The following is a 14719-nucleotide window of genomic DNA, read 5'->3' as shown; positions in this document are numbered from 1 at the left end:
ACCAGTTTTCCCAGCACCACTTGTTAAAGAAATTGTCTTTAATCCATTGTATATTCTAGCCTCCTTTGTCAAAGACAAGGTGTCCATAGGTGCGTGGATTTATCTCTGGGCTTTCTGTTTTGTTCCATTGATCTATATTTCTGTCTTTGTGCCAGTACCATACTGTCTTGATGACTGTGGCTTTGTAGTAGAGCCTGAAGTCAGGCAGGTTGATTCTTCCAGTTCCATTCTTCTTTCTCAAGATTGCTTTGGCTATTCGAGGTTTTTTGTATTTCCATACAAATTGTGAAATTATTTGTTCTAGCTCTGTGAAAAATACCATTTGTAGCTTGATAGGGATTGCATTGAATCTATAAATTGCTTTGGGTAGTATACTCATATTCACTATATTGATTCTTCCGATCCATGAACATGGTATATTTCTCCATCTATTAGTGTCCTCTTTGATTTCTTTCACCAGTGTTTTATAGTTTTCTATATATAGGTCTTTAGTTTCTTTAGGTAGATATATTCCTAAGTATTTTATTCTTTTCGTTGCAATGGTGAATGGAATTGTTTCCTTAATTTCTCTATTTTCTCATTAATAGTGTATTGGAATGCAAGGGATTTCTGTGTGTTTATTGTATATCCTGCAACTTTCCTATATTCATTGATAAGCTCTAGTAATGATGGACGTGAGTCTGAGTGAACTCTGGGAGTTGGTGATAGACAGGGAAGCCTGGCGTGCTGCGATTCATGGGGTCGCAAAGAGTCGGATACGACTGAGCGACTGAACTGAACTGATGTAGAGGATCATGTCATCTGCAAACAGTGATAGTTTTACTTCTTCTTATTTCTTTTTCTGCTCTGATTGCTGTGGCCAAAACTTCCAAAACTATGTTGAATAGTAATGGTGAAAGTGGGCACCCTTGTTTTGTTCCTGACTTTAGGGGAAATGCTTTCAATTTTTCACCATTGAGGATAATGTTTGCCGTGGGTTTGTCATATATAGCTTTTATTATGCTGAAGTATGTTCCTTCTATTCCTGCTTTCTGGAGAGTTTTTATCATAAATGGATGTTGAATTTTGTCAAAGGCTTTCTCTGCATCTGTTGAGATAATCATATGGCTTTTATTTTTCAGTTTGTTAATGTGGTGAATTAAACTGATTGATTTGTGGATATTGAAGAATCCTTGCATCCCTGAGATAAAGTCCACTTGGTCATGGTGTATGATCTTTTTAATGTGTTGTTGGATTCTGATTGCTAGAATTTTGTTAAGGATTTTTGCATCTATGTTCATCAGTGATATTGGCCTGTAGTTTTCTTTTTTTGTAGTATCTTTGTCAGGTTTTGGTATTAGGGTGATGGTGGCCTCATAGAATGAGTTTGGAAGTTTACCTTCCTCTGCAATTTTCTGGAAGAGTTTGAGTAGGATAGGTGTTAGCTCTTCCCTAAATTTTTGGTAGAATTCAGCTGTGAAGCTGTCTGGACCTGGGCTTTTGTTTGCTGGAAGATTTCTGATTACAGTTTCAATTACCATGCTTGTGATGGGTCTGTTAAGATTTTCTATTTCTTCCTGGTTCGGTTTTGGAAAGTTGTACTTTTCTAAGAATTTGTCCGTTTCTTTCACATTGTCCATTTTATTGGCATATAATTGCTGATAGTAGTCTCTTATGATCCTTTGTATTTCTGTGTTGTCTGTTGTGATCTCTCCATTTTCATTTCTAATTTTGTTGATTTGATTTTTCTCCCTTTGTTTCTTGATGAGTCTGGCTAATGGTTTGTCAATTTTATTTATCCTTTCAAAGAACCAGCTTTTGGCTTTGTTGATTTTTGCTGTGGTCTCTTTTGTTTCTTTTGCATTTATTTTTGCCCTAATTTTTAAGATTTCTTTCCTTCTACTAACCCTGGGGTTCTCCATTTCTTCCTTTTCTAGTTGCTTTAGGTGTAGAGTTAGGTTATTTATTTGACTTTTTTCTTGTTTCTTGAGGCATGCCTGTATTGCTATGAACTTTCTCCTTAGCTCTGCTTTTATAGTGTCTCACAGGTTTTGGGTTGTTGTGTTTTCATTTTCATTCGTTTCTATGCATATTTTGATTTCTTTTTTGATTTCTTCTGTGAAAGAAAAGTGAAAGTGAAGTCGCTCAGTTGTGTCTGACTCTTTGCAACCCCATGGGCTGTAGCCTACCAGGCTCCTCCGTCCATGGGATTCTCCAGGCAAGAGTACTGGAGTGGGTTGCCATTTCCTTCTCTAGGAGATCTTCCCAACCCAGGGATCGAACCCGGGTCTCCTGCATTGCAGGCAGATGCTTTACCATCTGAGCCACCAGGGAAGACTCTTTCTTCTGTGATTTGTTGGTTATTCAGCAGCGTGTTGTTCAGCATCCATATGTTGGAATTTTTAATAGTTTTTCTCCTGTAATTGAGATCTAATCTTACTGCATTGTGGTCAGAAAAGATGCTTGGAATGATTTCATTTTTTTTGAATTTACCAAGGCTAGATTTATGGCCCAGGATGTGATCTGTCCTGGAGAAGTTTCCGTGTGTGCTTGAGAAAAAGGTTAAATTCATTGTTTTGGGGTGAAATGTCCTATAGATAGCAATTAGGTCTAACTGGTCTATTGTATCGTTTAAAGTTTGCGTCTCCTTGTTAATTTTCTGTTTAGTTGATCTATCCATAGGTGTGAGTGGGGTGTTAAAGTCTCCCACTATTATTGTGTTATTGTTAATTTCCCCTTTCATACTTGTTATCATTTGTCTTACATATTGCGGTGCTCCTATGTTGGGTGCATATATATTTATAATTGTTATATTTTCTTCTTGGATTGATCCTTTGATCATTAGTGTCCTTCTTTGTCTCTTTTCACAGCCTTTGTTTAAAGTCTATTTTATCTGATATGAGTATTGCTACTCCTGCTTTCTTTTGGTCTCTATTCGCATGGAATATCTTTTTCCAGCCCTTCACTTTCAGTCTGTATGTGTCCCCTGTTTTGAGGTGGGTCTCATAGACAACATATACAGGGGTCTTGTTTTTGTATCCATTCAGCCAGTCTTTGTCTTTTGGTTGGGGCATTCAACCCATTTATGTTTAAGGTAATTATTGATAAGTATGATCCTGTTACCATTTACTTTATTGTTTTGGGTTCGAGTTTATACACCCTTTTTGTGTTTTCTGTCTAGAGAATTTAGCATTTGTCCGTTTGGTGGTGCTGAATTCTCTCAGCTTTTGCTTGTCTGTAAAGGTTTTTATTTCTCCTTCATATTTAAATGAGATCCTTGCTGGATACAGTAATCTGGGCTGTAGGTTATTTTCTTTCATCACTTTAAGTATGTCTTGCCATTCCCTCCTGGCTTGAAGAGTTTCTATTGAAAGATCAGCTGTTATCCTAATAGGGATCCCCTTGTGTGTTATTTGTTGTTTTTCCCTTGCTGCTTTTAATATTTGTTCTTTGTGTTTGATCTTTGTTAATTTGATTAATATGTGTCTCGGGGTGTTTCGCCTTGGGTTTATCCTGTTTGGGACTCTCTAGGTTTCTTGGACTTGGGTGATTATTTCCTTCCCCATTTTAGGGAAGTTTTCAACTATTATCTCAAGTATTTTCTCATGGTCTTTCTTTTTGTCTTCTTCTGGGACTCCTATGATTTGAATGTTGGGCTGTTTAACACCGTCCTGGAGGTCTCTGAGATTGTCCTCATTTCTTTTAATTCGTTTTTCTTTTTTCCTCTCTGATTCATTTATTTCTACCATTCTATCTTCTAATTCACTAATCCTATCTTCTGCCTCTGTTATTCTACTATTTGTTGCCTCCAGAGTGTTTTTGATCTCATTTATTGCATTATTCATTATATATTGACTCTTTTTTATTTCTTCTAGGTCCTTGTTGAACCTTTCTTGCATCTTCTCAATCCTTGTCTCCAGGCTATTTATCTGTGATACCATTTTGATTTCAAAATTTTGGATCATTTTCACTATCATTATTCAGAATTCTTTCTCACATAGATTCCCTATCTCTTCCTCTTTTGTTTGGTGTGGTGGGCATTTATCCTGTTCCTTTACCTGCTGGGTATTCCTCTGTCTCTTCATCTTGTTTATGTTGCTGTGTTTGGGGTATCCTTTCTGTATTCTGGCAGTTGGTGGAGTTCTCTTTATTGTGGAGTTTCCTCCCTGTGGGTGGGGTTGTATCAGTGGCTTGTCAAGGTTTCTTGGTTAGGGAAGCTTGTGTTGGTGTTCTGGTGGGTGGAGCTGGATTTCTTCTCTCTGGAATGCAATGAAGTGTCCAGTAATGAGTTATGAGATGTCTATGGTTTTAGAGTAACTTTGGGCAGCCTGTATATTGGAGCTCAGGGCTGTGTTCCTGTGTTGCTGGAGAATTTGCACGGTATGTCTTGCTCTGGAACTTGTTGGCCCTTGGGTGGTGCTTGGTTTCAGTGTAGGTATGGAGGCATTTGATGAACTCCTATCAATGAATATTCCCTGGAGTCAGGAGCTCTCTTGTGCTCTCAGGGTTTGGACCTAAGCCTCCTGCTTCTGGTTTTCAGTCTTATTTTTACAGTAGTCTCAAAACTTCTCCTTCTGTACAGCACCGTTGATAAAACATCTAGGTTAAAGATGAAAAGTTTCTCCATGATGAGGGACACCCAGAGAGGTTCACAGCCTTACATGGAGAAGAGAAGAGGGAGGAGGGAGTTAGAGGTGACCCGAATGAGATGAGGTGGAATCAATAGAGGAGAGAGCAAGCTAGCCAGTAATCACTTCCTTATGTGCACTCCACAACTGGACCGCTCAGAGATATTCATGGAGTTATACAGAGAAGAGAGGAGGGAGGAAGGAGACAGAGGTGGCTAGGAGGATAAAAGGGGGGAATGAAAAGGAGAGAGACAGATCCAGCCAGTAATCAGTTCCCTAAGTGTTCTCCACCATTTGGAACCCACAGAAATTCACAGAGTTGGATAGGGAAGAGAGGGGTTAGTGAGGAGACACAGGTGACCTGGTGGAGAAAAAGGAGAGTCCAAAGGGGGAGAGAGCAGTCAAGCCAGTAATCTCGCTCCCAAGTGAAAATGGGTACTGAAAATTAGGTTATTAAAGGTACAAAATTGATAACAAATACCAAAAAGCAAAGATTAAAAATCTAGAGTAGAGTTTGGAATTTCAAAAATACAATATTAAAGAAAAGAAGAAAAAAAAGAGAGAAAAAAAAAGTCACAAAAATTATAAAAAATATATATATGAAGTTTGCTTTTGAAAAATAGGGTCTTTTTTTTTTTGCAAAGTAATAGTAGGTTATAAAAGTGAAAATTAAAGGAGTAATAGAGGACTTAAAATTTTTTTAAATTAAAAAAAAAAGAATGATCGTAAACATAGTAAAAATATATCTAGGACTTTCTCTGGTGTTGTGGGTATTGTGGGGTCAGTTCATTTTCAGATAGTTCCTTGGTCCGGCTTATATTTCTCAAGATCTATAGGCCCCTTCCTATGTAGTCGGTACTAACGACAGGGTTTTAATCTATTGCACCTGTCACTTCCAAGGCAGTTCTCTCCGTTTTAGCTTCTGTTTGCTGGTCTCTTCAGTGTCTGATTTCTGCCCTGACACAAGGGGGGCAGTGGTGGACACTTTTTTTAGGCTCACTTGTTCAGTCGCACTGTGGGGAAGGAGGGACGCTGCAAACAAATAGCACTGGCATGTGCTCGCAGTGCCTCAGCCACACTGGGCCTGCCCCTGCTCACGGCGCGTGTACCCTCCCTGCCCACTCTGCTCAGGATCTGTGTTGCTCCGCTGGGAACTGTCCGAGGCCGGCCCTGGGCTGCATGCACCTCCCAGGTCTAAGCCGCTCAGGTTCAGGCACTTGGGTAGTCCTCAGAGGTGAAGACTCTGTTGGGCCTGCATTTTGTGCCCTTCCCAGGTCCGAGCAGCTCAGGTGATGGGGTGTTTGGTGAGCGCGATCACTGCGACTTATCGCCTCCCCCACCCCTGCCGGTCTGTTTTCTGGGTATACAACCGGTGCACCTTCTCAGGCGGATGTTGACCGTCCAGAACCCCAAGAAGTCTTAGTTGACAAAGAAGCCTGCTTACGGTTTTGTAGATAATGTCTCTCTGGGGCTGTGATTGCCCCCTTCCAGCTCTGGCTGCCTGTCACTGGAGGGGGATGGTCTGCAGCCAGCTATCTCTGTTCAGTCCTTTGTTCTGTGCTTGGGCCTGGCGGTGTCTTAGGTTAGGGCTGGCTTTTTGGGTGGTAGTTGTCCCACAGTCTAGTTTCCTAGCTCAAGTTAGTTCACTCAGATTGGGCTTGGGGCATTCAGGCCAGATCCTTATGCTAAGCAATGTAGCCCACGCCTCCCTGCTCAGCCTCCACTTGCTAGTGCTGTGTGCAGGCATCTGTGCTACTTCTCCGCTGGGGGAGTTACCGTTGGGCACGGAACTTGTGGGTTTTAATTATTTATTTATTTTTCTTCCCTGTTATGTTGCCCTCTGTGCTTCCAAGGCTCGCCACTGACTCAGCAGTGAGAGTGTTTCCCGGTGTTTGGAAACTTCTCTCTTTTTAAGACTCCCTTCCCGGGACGGAGCTCCGTCCCTACCTCTTTTGTCTCTTTTTTTGTCTTTTATATTTTTTCCTACCTCCTTTAGAAGGCAATGGGCTGCTTCTCTGGGCACCTGATGTCCTCTGCTGGCATTCAGAAGTTGTTTTGTGGAATTTACTCAGTGTTTAAATGTTCTTTTGATGAATTTGTGGGGGAGAAAGTGGTTTCCCCGTCCTATTTCTCCACCATCTTAGGACTGCCTCCCCCTGCTTGTCTTTCATGAGAGCAGTACCTGCGCCCCTGCAGGGCAGCCCTCACCTTACCTTCTCCTGTCCTGCCTGCCCCTTCTGATACGGAGGAGTAAAAGGTGCTGGAGCAACAAGAAGGCAAGGCCAGTCTGTCCTGCATGTGTGCTCAGTCGCTCAGACTGAGTGTCCAACTCTTTGTCACCGCACTGACTATAGCCTGCCAGGCTCCTCTGCCCATGGAAGTTTCCAGGGAAAAATACTGGAGGAGGTTGTCAATTCCTCCTCCAGTGGATCTTCCTGACTCAGAGATCAAACCCAAATCTCTTGCATCTCCTGCATTGGCAGGTGGATCTTTACTATGTGCCACCTGCGAAGCCTCCTAGCAATTGCTTCAGGTTTTAGCATCTTAGGGGATGGAGCCAATATGTCTTTACTGATATCCTGTTAAGCTTGGGTATCAGTTAAGTCCATTGTGGTTCTTTTTTTTAAAAAATAATGTAATTTGTTTATTATTAGCTGTGCTGGGTCTTCGTTCCTGCTCTGGCTTTTTCTAGTTGGGCTCTGTGGTGGCTACTCTAGTTGCAGTGCTCAGGCTGTGGCCTGTGGGCTCAGTAGTTGGTGGCTCCCAGGCTCTCGAGCACAGGCTCAGTAGTTGTGGTGCATGGGTTTAGTTGCTCTGCGGCATGTGGGATCTTTCCGGATCAGGGATGAAACCCTCATCTCCTGCACCGGCAGGTGGATTCTTCTTTACCACTGAGCCACCAGGGAAGCCCATGAGTCCATTGTTTTAAGTGTTAATTTCCTCCAAGAGCTTTCCAGCTTTACAACATAAGCAAGAGGTGCAACACAGTTTGTGCTGTTGGGAAGACCTGCCTGTGGGTGTCACAGTGCTCAACATAATGGGTTTCCATATGTGTTTCACGTGCTAAAATCATTTGGTTAATTTCTCTAGTAGAACGGCTTCACTTCAGGGTACTGTGTAATAGAGAGCAGTTGTGGTCTCTGGGATCAGGTACCTGGATTTGAATCCCAGCCCTGCTCTCTATACCTGGACCCCCTTGAGCAAGTTACCCTCAGCTTCCTCATCTGTAGTTGAGAATGATGGTACCCATTGGATAGGGTTGCCGTCAGAGTGACATGGGAGAATGTGTATAAAATGCACAGTGCCTGATATGTCATAGGCCTCAGTCAGCTTGTCACTGCTTTGGGGACATTTGTACTTTGAAGAGGTGCTTCTGTTGACCAGATGCTGGGAACAAATGGAGAGCTTTTTGTTTTTAAAGGAAATACCGTATAATCATATCTTTAGTACTGTAGGCCTCCTATAAGGTGGGCTTTGTATTCAGTTATGAGCCTTGATCAAAAAAAAGAGGGAGAGGAGGATAAAGTGTGCTTGTAACTCAGTGGTGCTCAGGAAGATTTGCATGTATGTCTTTTTTGCTTTTTGTTTCCCCCTTTGAGGCATATGGTCATATCTCAGTCTTTGGGCTGGGCAGCAGTTCTAGTTGTAGATTTTTATTGGGAGAGGAAAGTAAAGAAGTAGCATTTACTAAGTGACCGTTTGAAAGTGGTTTCTTTTTGTTTGTTTGTTTGTTTTTTTACCAGCTTTATTGGGATATAAATTTGCACACCATGCAGTTCACCCATTTAAAGTGTACATTTCAGTGGTTTGGGGTATATGACATTATGCATTTTTTTAAAATTATGGTAAACTATATGTAACATACAATTTGCCATTTTAACGATTTTTAAGCGTACAATTCAGTGGCAGTAAGTACATCCACAGTGTTGCACAGCTGCCCCACTGTCTGTTTCCAGAACTTTTTCCTCACCCCAAACAAACTCTCTGGTCATTAGGCAGGAATTCCCCATCCCCTGGCTCCCCTCAGCCCCAGGTAAACCTCTCACCTGCTTTTCTATCTACAAATTTGTCCTTGTGTGAGCTGTTTCTTCTTGAGCAACTCATTGCTCCAGTGAGATCTTAATCTATTGAAACAATACCTTGGGTTTCCCAAATCAGTGTTGGCTTGGTTTGATTGCCCTGATTTTCATAAAGGTGAAAGACAAGGTGAGTCTCGAGCACATGAAAATAGCCTTCAGTGTGGGCCTTCTTAAGACTAGAAACTAGTGCTTGTTTCCAAACTAGTTACCGAGTTCTCCAGGCAAGGGGTGCTTGCCTCAAACTGACACTGCCTTATCTAATTTCTGCCTAGCAACCTTGTTTTCCTAAAGATTTATCAGGCAAGCTGCTTCCATGGCTTTATCAGAAGGCCACTTTTGATATGGATATAGGCGATGCCACATACCTCTAGTCGGTGTGCTAGCCCTGTGGGCCCCCAAGGGCTGTCTACATATGGGCCCATTCTAGCCTTGGATCGGCTCTGGTTACTTTAAAGTACATGTCTCTCTAGCTTAATAACTTGTTTATCATTACAATTTGTAGAGGTTAGAAAAAATGAGTCCCTGGATATTTGTTTAAGCAGCTTGCCTCCTTCTTAGCAGGATATCATCGTAGTTTCCTGTGATTCCTATTTGAATCTCCACAAGCTTGGTAGGTGACCTAAACAACAGACATTTGTTCTTTCACAGTTCTGGAGGCCAGAAGTTTGAAATTAGGGTATAGATGTGGCTGCGCTCCTTCCCCAGGCTCTGGGAAGGATCTGTTCCTTGCTTCTCTAGGGCCTGGCGATGCTGGCACTCCTCGGCTTGTCACTGTGCCACTCCAGTCTCTGCCTCCCCTCTGTGTGTATCCTGTCTCTGTTTCTTTTGTAAGGACAGTTGTGATGGTGTTTAGGGTTCACTTGGATAGTTCCGGATATGTCCTCATGTAAGGTCCTTAACCTAATTTCTAGTTCCATCTGCTAAGATCCTTTTTTCAAAGAAGACAGCATTCAGAGGTTCTTGGAATTAGGATGTGGACCTATTTTTTTGGAGGACCATTTATAGGCATGTTGGTAGTAAAGTCAGTATTCTTAGATAGTTCTTGCCTTGCTTTGGCCCTGGCTGTAAGCAAGTAGGTCATAGTTATTTCCAAGACTGTTTCACAGTTAATTTATATGAGTCAGAGGTTAGCAGGGTACCCTAAGAAATTTAGAAGTGAAAGAGAGTGAAGAGAGGTGAAGTCACTTAGTCATGTCTGACTCTTTGCAACCCCATGAACTGTAGCCCGCCAGGCTCTTCTGTCCATGGGATTTTTCAGGCAAGAATACTGGAGTGGTTTGCCATTTCCTTCTCCAGGGGATCTTCCCAACCCAAGGATCAAACCCGGGTCTCCTGCATTGCAGGCAGACTCCTTACCGGCTGAGCCATGAGTGAATTTAGACTAGCTGCCAAGTATCTTCTCTATTGAATATCTTCCATGGTTCAGAGTATTTCACCCACAGCAACTATAATTTCTGACAGCATCCCTGCTGCTAAGTCACTTCAGTCTCGTCCGACTCTGTGCAGCCCCATAGACGGCAGCCCACCAGGCTCCCCCATCCCTGGGATTCTCCAGGCAAGAACGCTGGAGTGGGTTGCCATTTCCTTCTCCAATGCATGAAAGTGAAAAGTGAAAGTGAAGTTGCTCAGTCGTGTCTGACTCTTAGTGACCCCATGGACTGCAGCCCACCAGGCTCCTCCGTCCATGAGATTTTCCAGGCGAGAGTACTGGAGTGGGGTGCCATTGCCTTCTCTGACAGCGTCCCTGAGGAGGTAGGTAATAAGGTCCCTCATTTGCAAGCTGAGGCCATCTGCTGAGGGCCCCAGAAACAGCTGACTCTGGGATAACCCAGGTCTGTCCTCAGCTAGGGATAGGATTCTTCCTCCAGGGAACATCAGTCTCTAAAACGGCTTGACAGTTAGTAGGACGTTTTCTTAAGAGACAATGCTAGTGTCACTGAAAGATTTCTTTGTCTGCATGTTTGGCTTGAGCTGCTGCTGCTGCTGCTGCTAAGTCACTTCAGTCGTGTCCAACTCTGTGCGACCCCAGAGATAGCAGCCCACCAGGCTCCCCATCCCTGGGATTCTTCAGGAGAGCCAGTGATTCTAAAAGATGTTGACTTGGACCACCGGATCGAGTGCGACCAGTTTCCTCTGACATTTTACAGTCTGCTGTTTTATAGGTCCAGCAGCCGTTGCCTTTGTACAGTGTTTAGTTTAACACTTTTATTTAATGTAATTTGATGTGGTTCATTTGATGGAGACTGTTTTAAACGAGCTGCTTTCTTTCCTTTTGCCTTTCTTCCCCATACCCCCCCTTGTTTCTTGAGTTACATCTCCGAGAAGGGACATGAGTTGGCTTTGGGACAGATGTCGGGTAATGCTCTATTTGTCAAGACATCAAGTGACTAGACTGGAAATTGCACATGCACTGCTCTCCCCGCCCCGAGTGAAATGAAAATAACTGGTGCCACAGTGACTCCTCTACCCAGTGGTTGCCCTCTCATTTTACACAAGAGCTTTAGTGAGCAAAATAAATGAGCTTATTTTGTGAGCGATGTCTGCATGCTTCCTACCCTGGATGATAAAATTAGTTTTTTATGGTGCATAAATATGTATAATGATGAGCCCTTGCATACACGGTTCTCATGAAGTGCTTTTTACTGCTGTGCCCTGAAGGAAATACCAAGACCATTTGCAAGAACAGTAGAGCTGGCAGTCGTTAAAGGTTTCAATTTTCCTCTGGAAGGCTTGGGACTTGGAGTTAGGTGCAAATTAATTCACCACTCAAGTCGTGTTGAGATGAGATTGTACTCGGCATCTCCATATTCCCGTCTGCAGCGGCATAAGAAGAGTGCAATTTTGCTTGGAAATCTGTTCTTTGAGGTAAAGCTTTTTAGGAGGAGACGTGTAGTCTTGAACAAATGCATATGTTTACTCTTTAAATGAAATACTGAGTTTCTAGGTGGAAGAATGAAAAGTTTGGGGGCTGGAGGGTTTTCCTTTTGCTCAGGCAGAACCAGAGTAAACACTATCCTCTTTTATGAAGACAGACTGTAACATCAGAAATTCTTCTAGATCATTCAAGCCTGTGTACATGTGTACAGATCTGACCTTACAGAAAATAAAGCTTTTGTATTTAGATACCTCATTATCTCACTCACCCCTAACATGCGCCATTTCACAGGGTTTTCCTGATGGTGATCATGGTGTGTGCGGATGGGTGTGACCGCGAGGCCCGAGGCCCGGGTAGCAGCTGGTTCTGCACTGCAGACGTGGAATGGTTGTCCTTTGACCTGCAGCAGCATGGCTGTCTTTTCTGCTCCTTCATCCTGGTTGCCTTCCTCAGTCCACCCAAAGCTCTTCTCAGAAAGCAACCTCGTTTCTTATATCTGGACTCTGCCCCGTTGCACGAAGCTATAATTTAATCAGCCCTTAGAGCATTGCCAAAAACTACTGACAAAAGCCTATGTCTGAGATCGTACATCTCGAGTTCTTGCACTAGAGGTGATTCAGGACGTGCGTCCTCATTTGTCCCTTAGAGGCTCCTGTGGGGACTGCAGGCTCACTGTTTCACATGAAGCTGTGGGAAGAGCTCACGTTAGAAGCCCAATGTGAGGGGGTGTGGGCTTCCCAGGTGGCACCAGTGGTAAAGAACCTGCCCACCTGCCAGTGCAGGAGATGTAAGAGACGTGGGTTCAATCCCTGGGTCAGGAAGATCCCCCGGAGGAAGAAATGGCAAGTTGCTCCAATATTCTTGCCTGGAGAATTCCACAGAGGAGCCTGGCGGGGTTGCACAGTTGGATACAACTGAAGCGTAAGGGGGTACCTGGCAGAGAGAAGGTGAGGCCTTTAGTGTAAGACTAGTAATGGAGAAGGCAGTGGCACCCCACTCCAGTACTCTTGCCTGGAAAATCTCATGGATGGAGGAGCCTGGTGGGCGGCAGTCCATGGGGTCGCTAAGAGTCAGACACGACTGAGCGACTTCACTTTTACTTTCCACTTTCATGCATTGGAGAAGGAAATGGCAACCCACTCCAGCGTTCTTGCCTGGAGAATCCCAGGGACGGGGGAGCCTGGTGGGCTGCCGTCTATGGGGTTGCACAGAGTCGGACACGACTGAAATGACTTAGCAGCAGCAGCAGCAGTAATGGGGAAACTTTGGGTCTGAATCTGTCCCTGCTCCCATGATGGCCAAGGGTAAGCTGCTGGAGCAGGAAAAAGCTGCTTCCTTGTTCCCTGTATGATAGGACTTGGTGCCTGTCCCCCAGACACCAGAGGATCAGAGGAGGCTGAATGTGCCGTAACAAACATTTATTTTAGTCAGGAACCTTGTCTTTTTAAAAAGTAATATATTCTTATCCTGATTGAAGCACAAATTACCCACTTGTAATTCCACCAGCCAAAACGAAACAAAACAAAACTGTCATTTGGTGTATTTCCTGCTAATGTGTTTTCTATCTCTATTTCATGTATTAATTGAGATTGTACTGTTATATAATTTGGTAACTTAAAAAAATTCAATAAAGGATTTTTCAAAAGACGTTAACACTAGCGGTTAGCAGCATGGCGTTGCTGGTCTTCAGTGGTGGCTCAGGTGAGCATCGTACAGCCTAATCCATGTGTCCGGCCTTCTGTCAGCTGCACAGCCACTGCCCTGCGCTGGGTATTACTGGTTTTTTGCCAGTTGTTTCTTTTCTTTTCTTTTTTCTTTTAAATTTATTTATTTGGCTGTGCCGGGTCTTTGTTGTGGCATGCGGGATCCTTAGTTGAGGCATGTGAACTCCTGTGGGATCATGAGTTGCAGCATGTGGGATCTAGTTCCCTGACCAGGAATCAAACCCAGGGCCCCCCAGCACTGGGAGTGCAGAGTCTTAGACGCTGGACTACCAGGGAAGTCCTGCCGATTGTTTCTTTGAGTGGCCCCAAGTGCAGGTCATTGATCCACTGTCTTTTTCTGCCATCACTTAGCAGCAGTGGAAACCATGCTGCTGCAGGAGCAAAACGAAATATTTCCTTTCATTTCTGAATAGAATTATTGGCTTTACGTGTATGTAGACTCGGTCATGTGGAATTTTAATGAACCGTAATGATCTTTGTGGTTCCCAGAGGTTTGAGCCTCTGTGCAAAATATTCCTGAATCACCTTCAGGACTTCCTGTCTGCATTTAAATGTCACCTTTGCCCTTTATGTTTTCTTGAGCACAGCTGCATAAAGCAGGTTAATACTAGCACTGTTTGCCATCCATTTTCACATTGGACAACTGCAAATGATTCAAATAAGCCACAGTCCAAGACAAGCTCTTGTGTCATCAAAGAATACCCTTTGACCTTAGTGTACCTCTTTTGAGCTGCTCAGTGTGTCTTGTGCTTGCTGAAATCTGGGTCTGAAGCTTGTTGGTAAGGTCGGAGAATTTTGACAAGTTTGGAGAGTCTGTGTATGTGTGTGGCAGCCTTGGGGTCCGTATTAGAGGCTAAAGCTTATAATGCCGGAGGGGCTGCTTTGTCGCCAAGTCATAGAAAGGGTTGGACTTCTGCCAGTGAGTTGCCAAGAGAGTAGTTTATGCTGTCTTTTTTTTTACTTTCTTCTTCAAAATGAGGAAAACAGTGGTCAGCAGTTGTTTCCCCCAATTGACCTCTTGCAGAGGACCTAGCTGTTTGCCACAATTGACCTCCTGGTTTCAGGGAATGGTGGAAGCCTTATGTTATTGCTGCCTGGATGTTGAGGGAGTCCTTGACGTTTGTTGTGATAGTTTTGTGTTTCTCTTAAGTCACAATAATTTACTGCAAACAAATCATTAAAACTAATACCTTTTTGGAGAAGTTGACACAAGTCATTATTACTCACCTGATCAGTGAATCATCATTTGTGGAAATTAACAGTCTTAAACATACTTTTTTTCTGTGAACCCAGTGATTTTCAGTTCCCAGGTTATGAGTCAGTAGGACTTAGGTGGGTGGGGCCCAGGAATTTGCATTCCTATCAAGATGCCTGTCTGGGGAAACACATTGTGATAAGTGCTCAATGTTCTAGGCTCTAAGAAGCTTTAAGTCT

The 14719-nt window shown here is 43.4% G+C and overlaps 1 protein-coding gene and 1 non-coding gene across 6 annotated transcripts in view; one reads left to right on the top strand and one right to left on the bottom strand.

Moving 5' to 3' along the window:
* Positions 1–14719, top strand: part of PARN (poly(A)-specific ribonuclease) — a 197243-nt gene that overhangs the window by 54629 nt on the left and 127895 nt on the right. The window lies entirely within an intron of this gene.
* On the bottom strand, positions 2242–2313 carry TRNAC-GCA. The gene has a single exon. It is a non-coding gene; the product is annotated as a tRNA-Cys (tRNA).

The sequence above is a fragment of the Oryx dammah genome, unplaced genomic scaffold (assembly GCF_014754425.2).
Source record: "Oryx dammah isolate SB20612 unplaced genomic scaffold, SCBI_Odam_1.1 HiC_scaffold_2, whole genome shotgun sequence".
Lineage (NCBI taxonomy): Eukaryota > Metazoa > Chordata > Mammalia > Artiodactyla > Bovidae > Oryx > Oryx dammah.
This window is presented reverse-complemented; position numbering and strand designations above follow the sequence as displayed.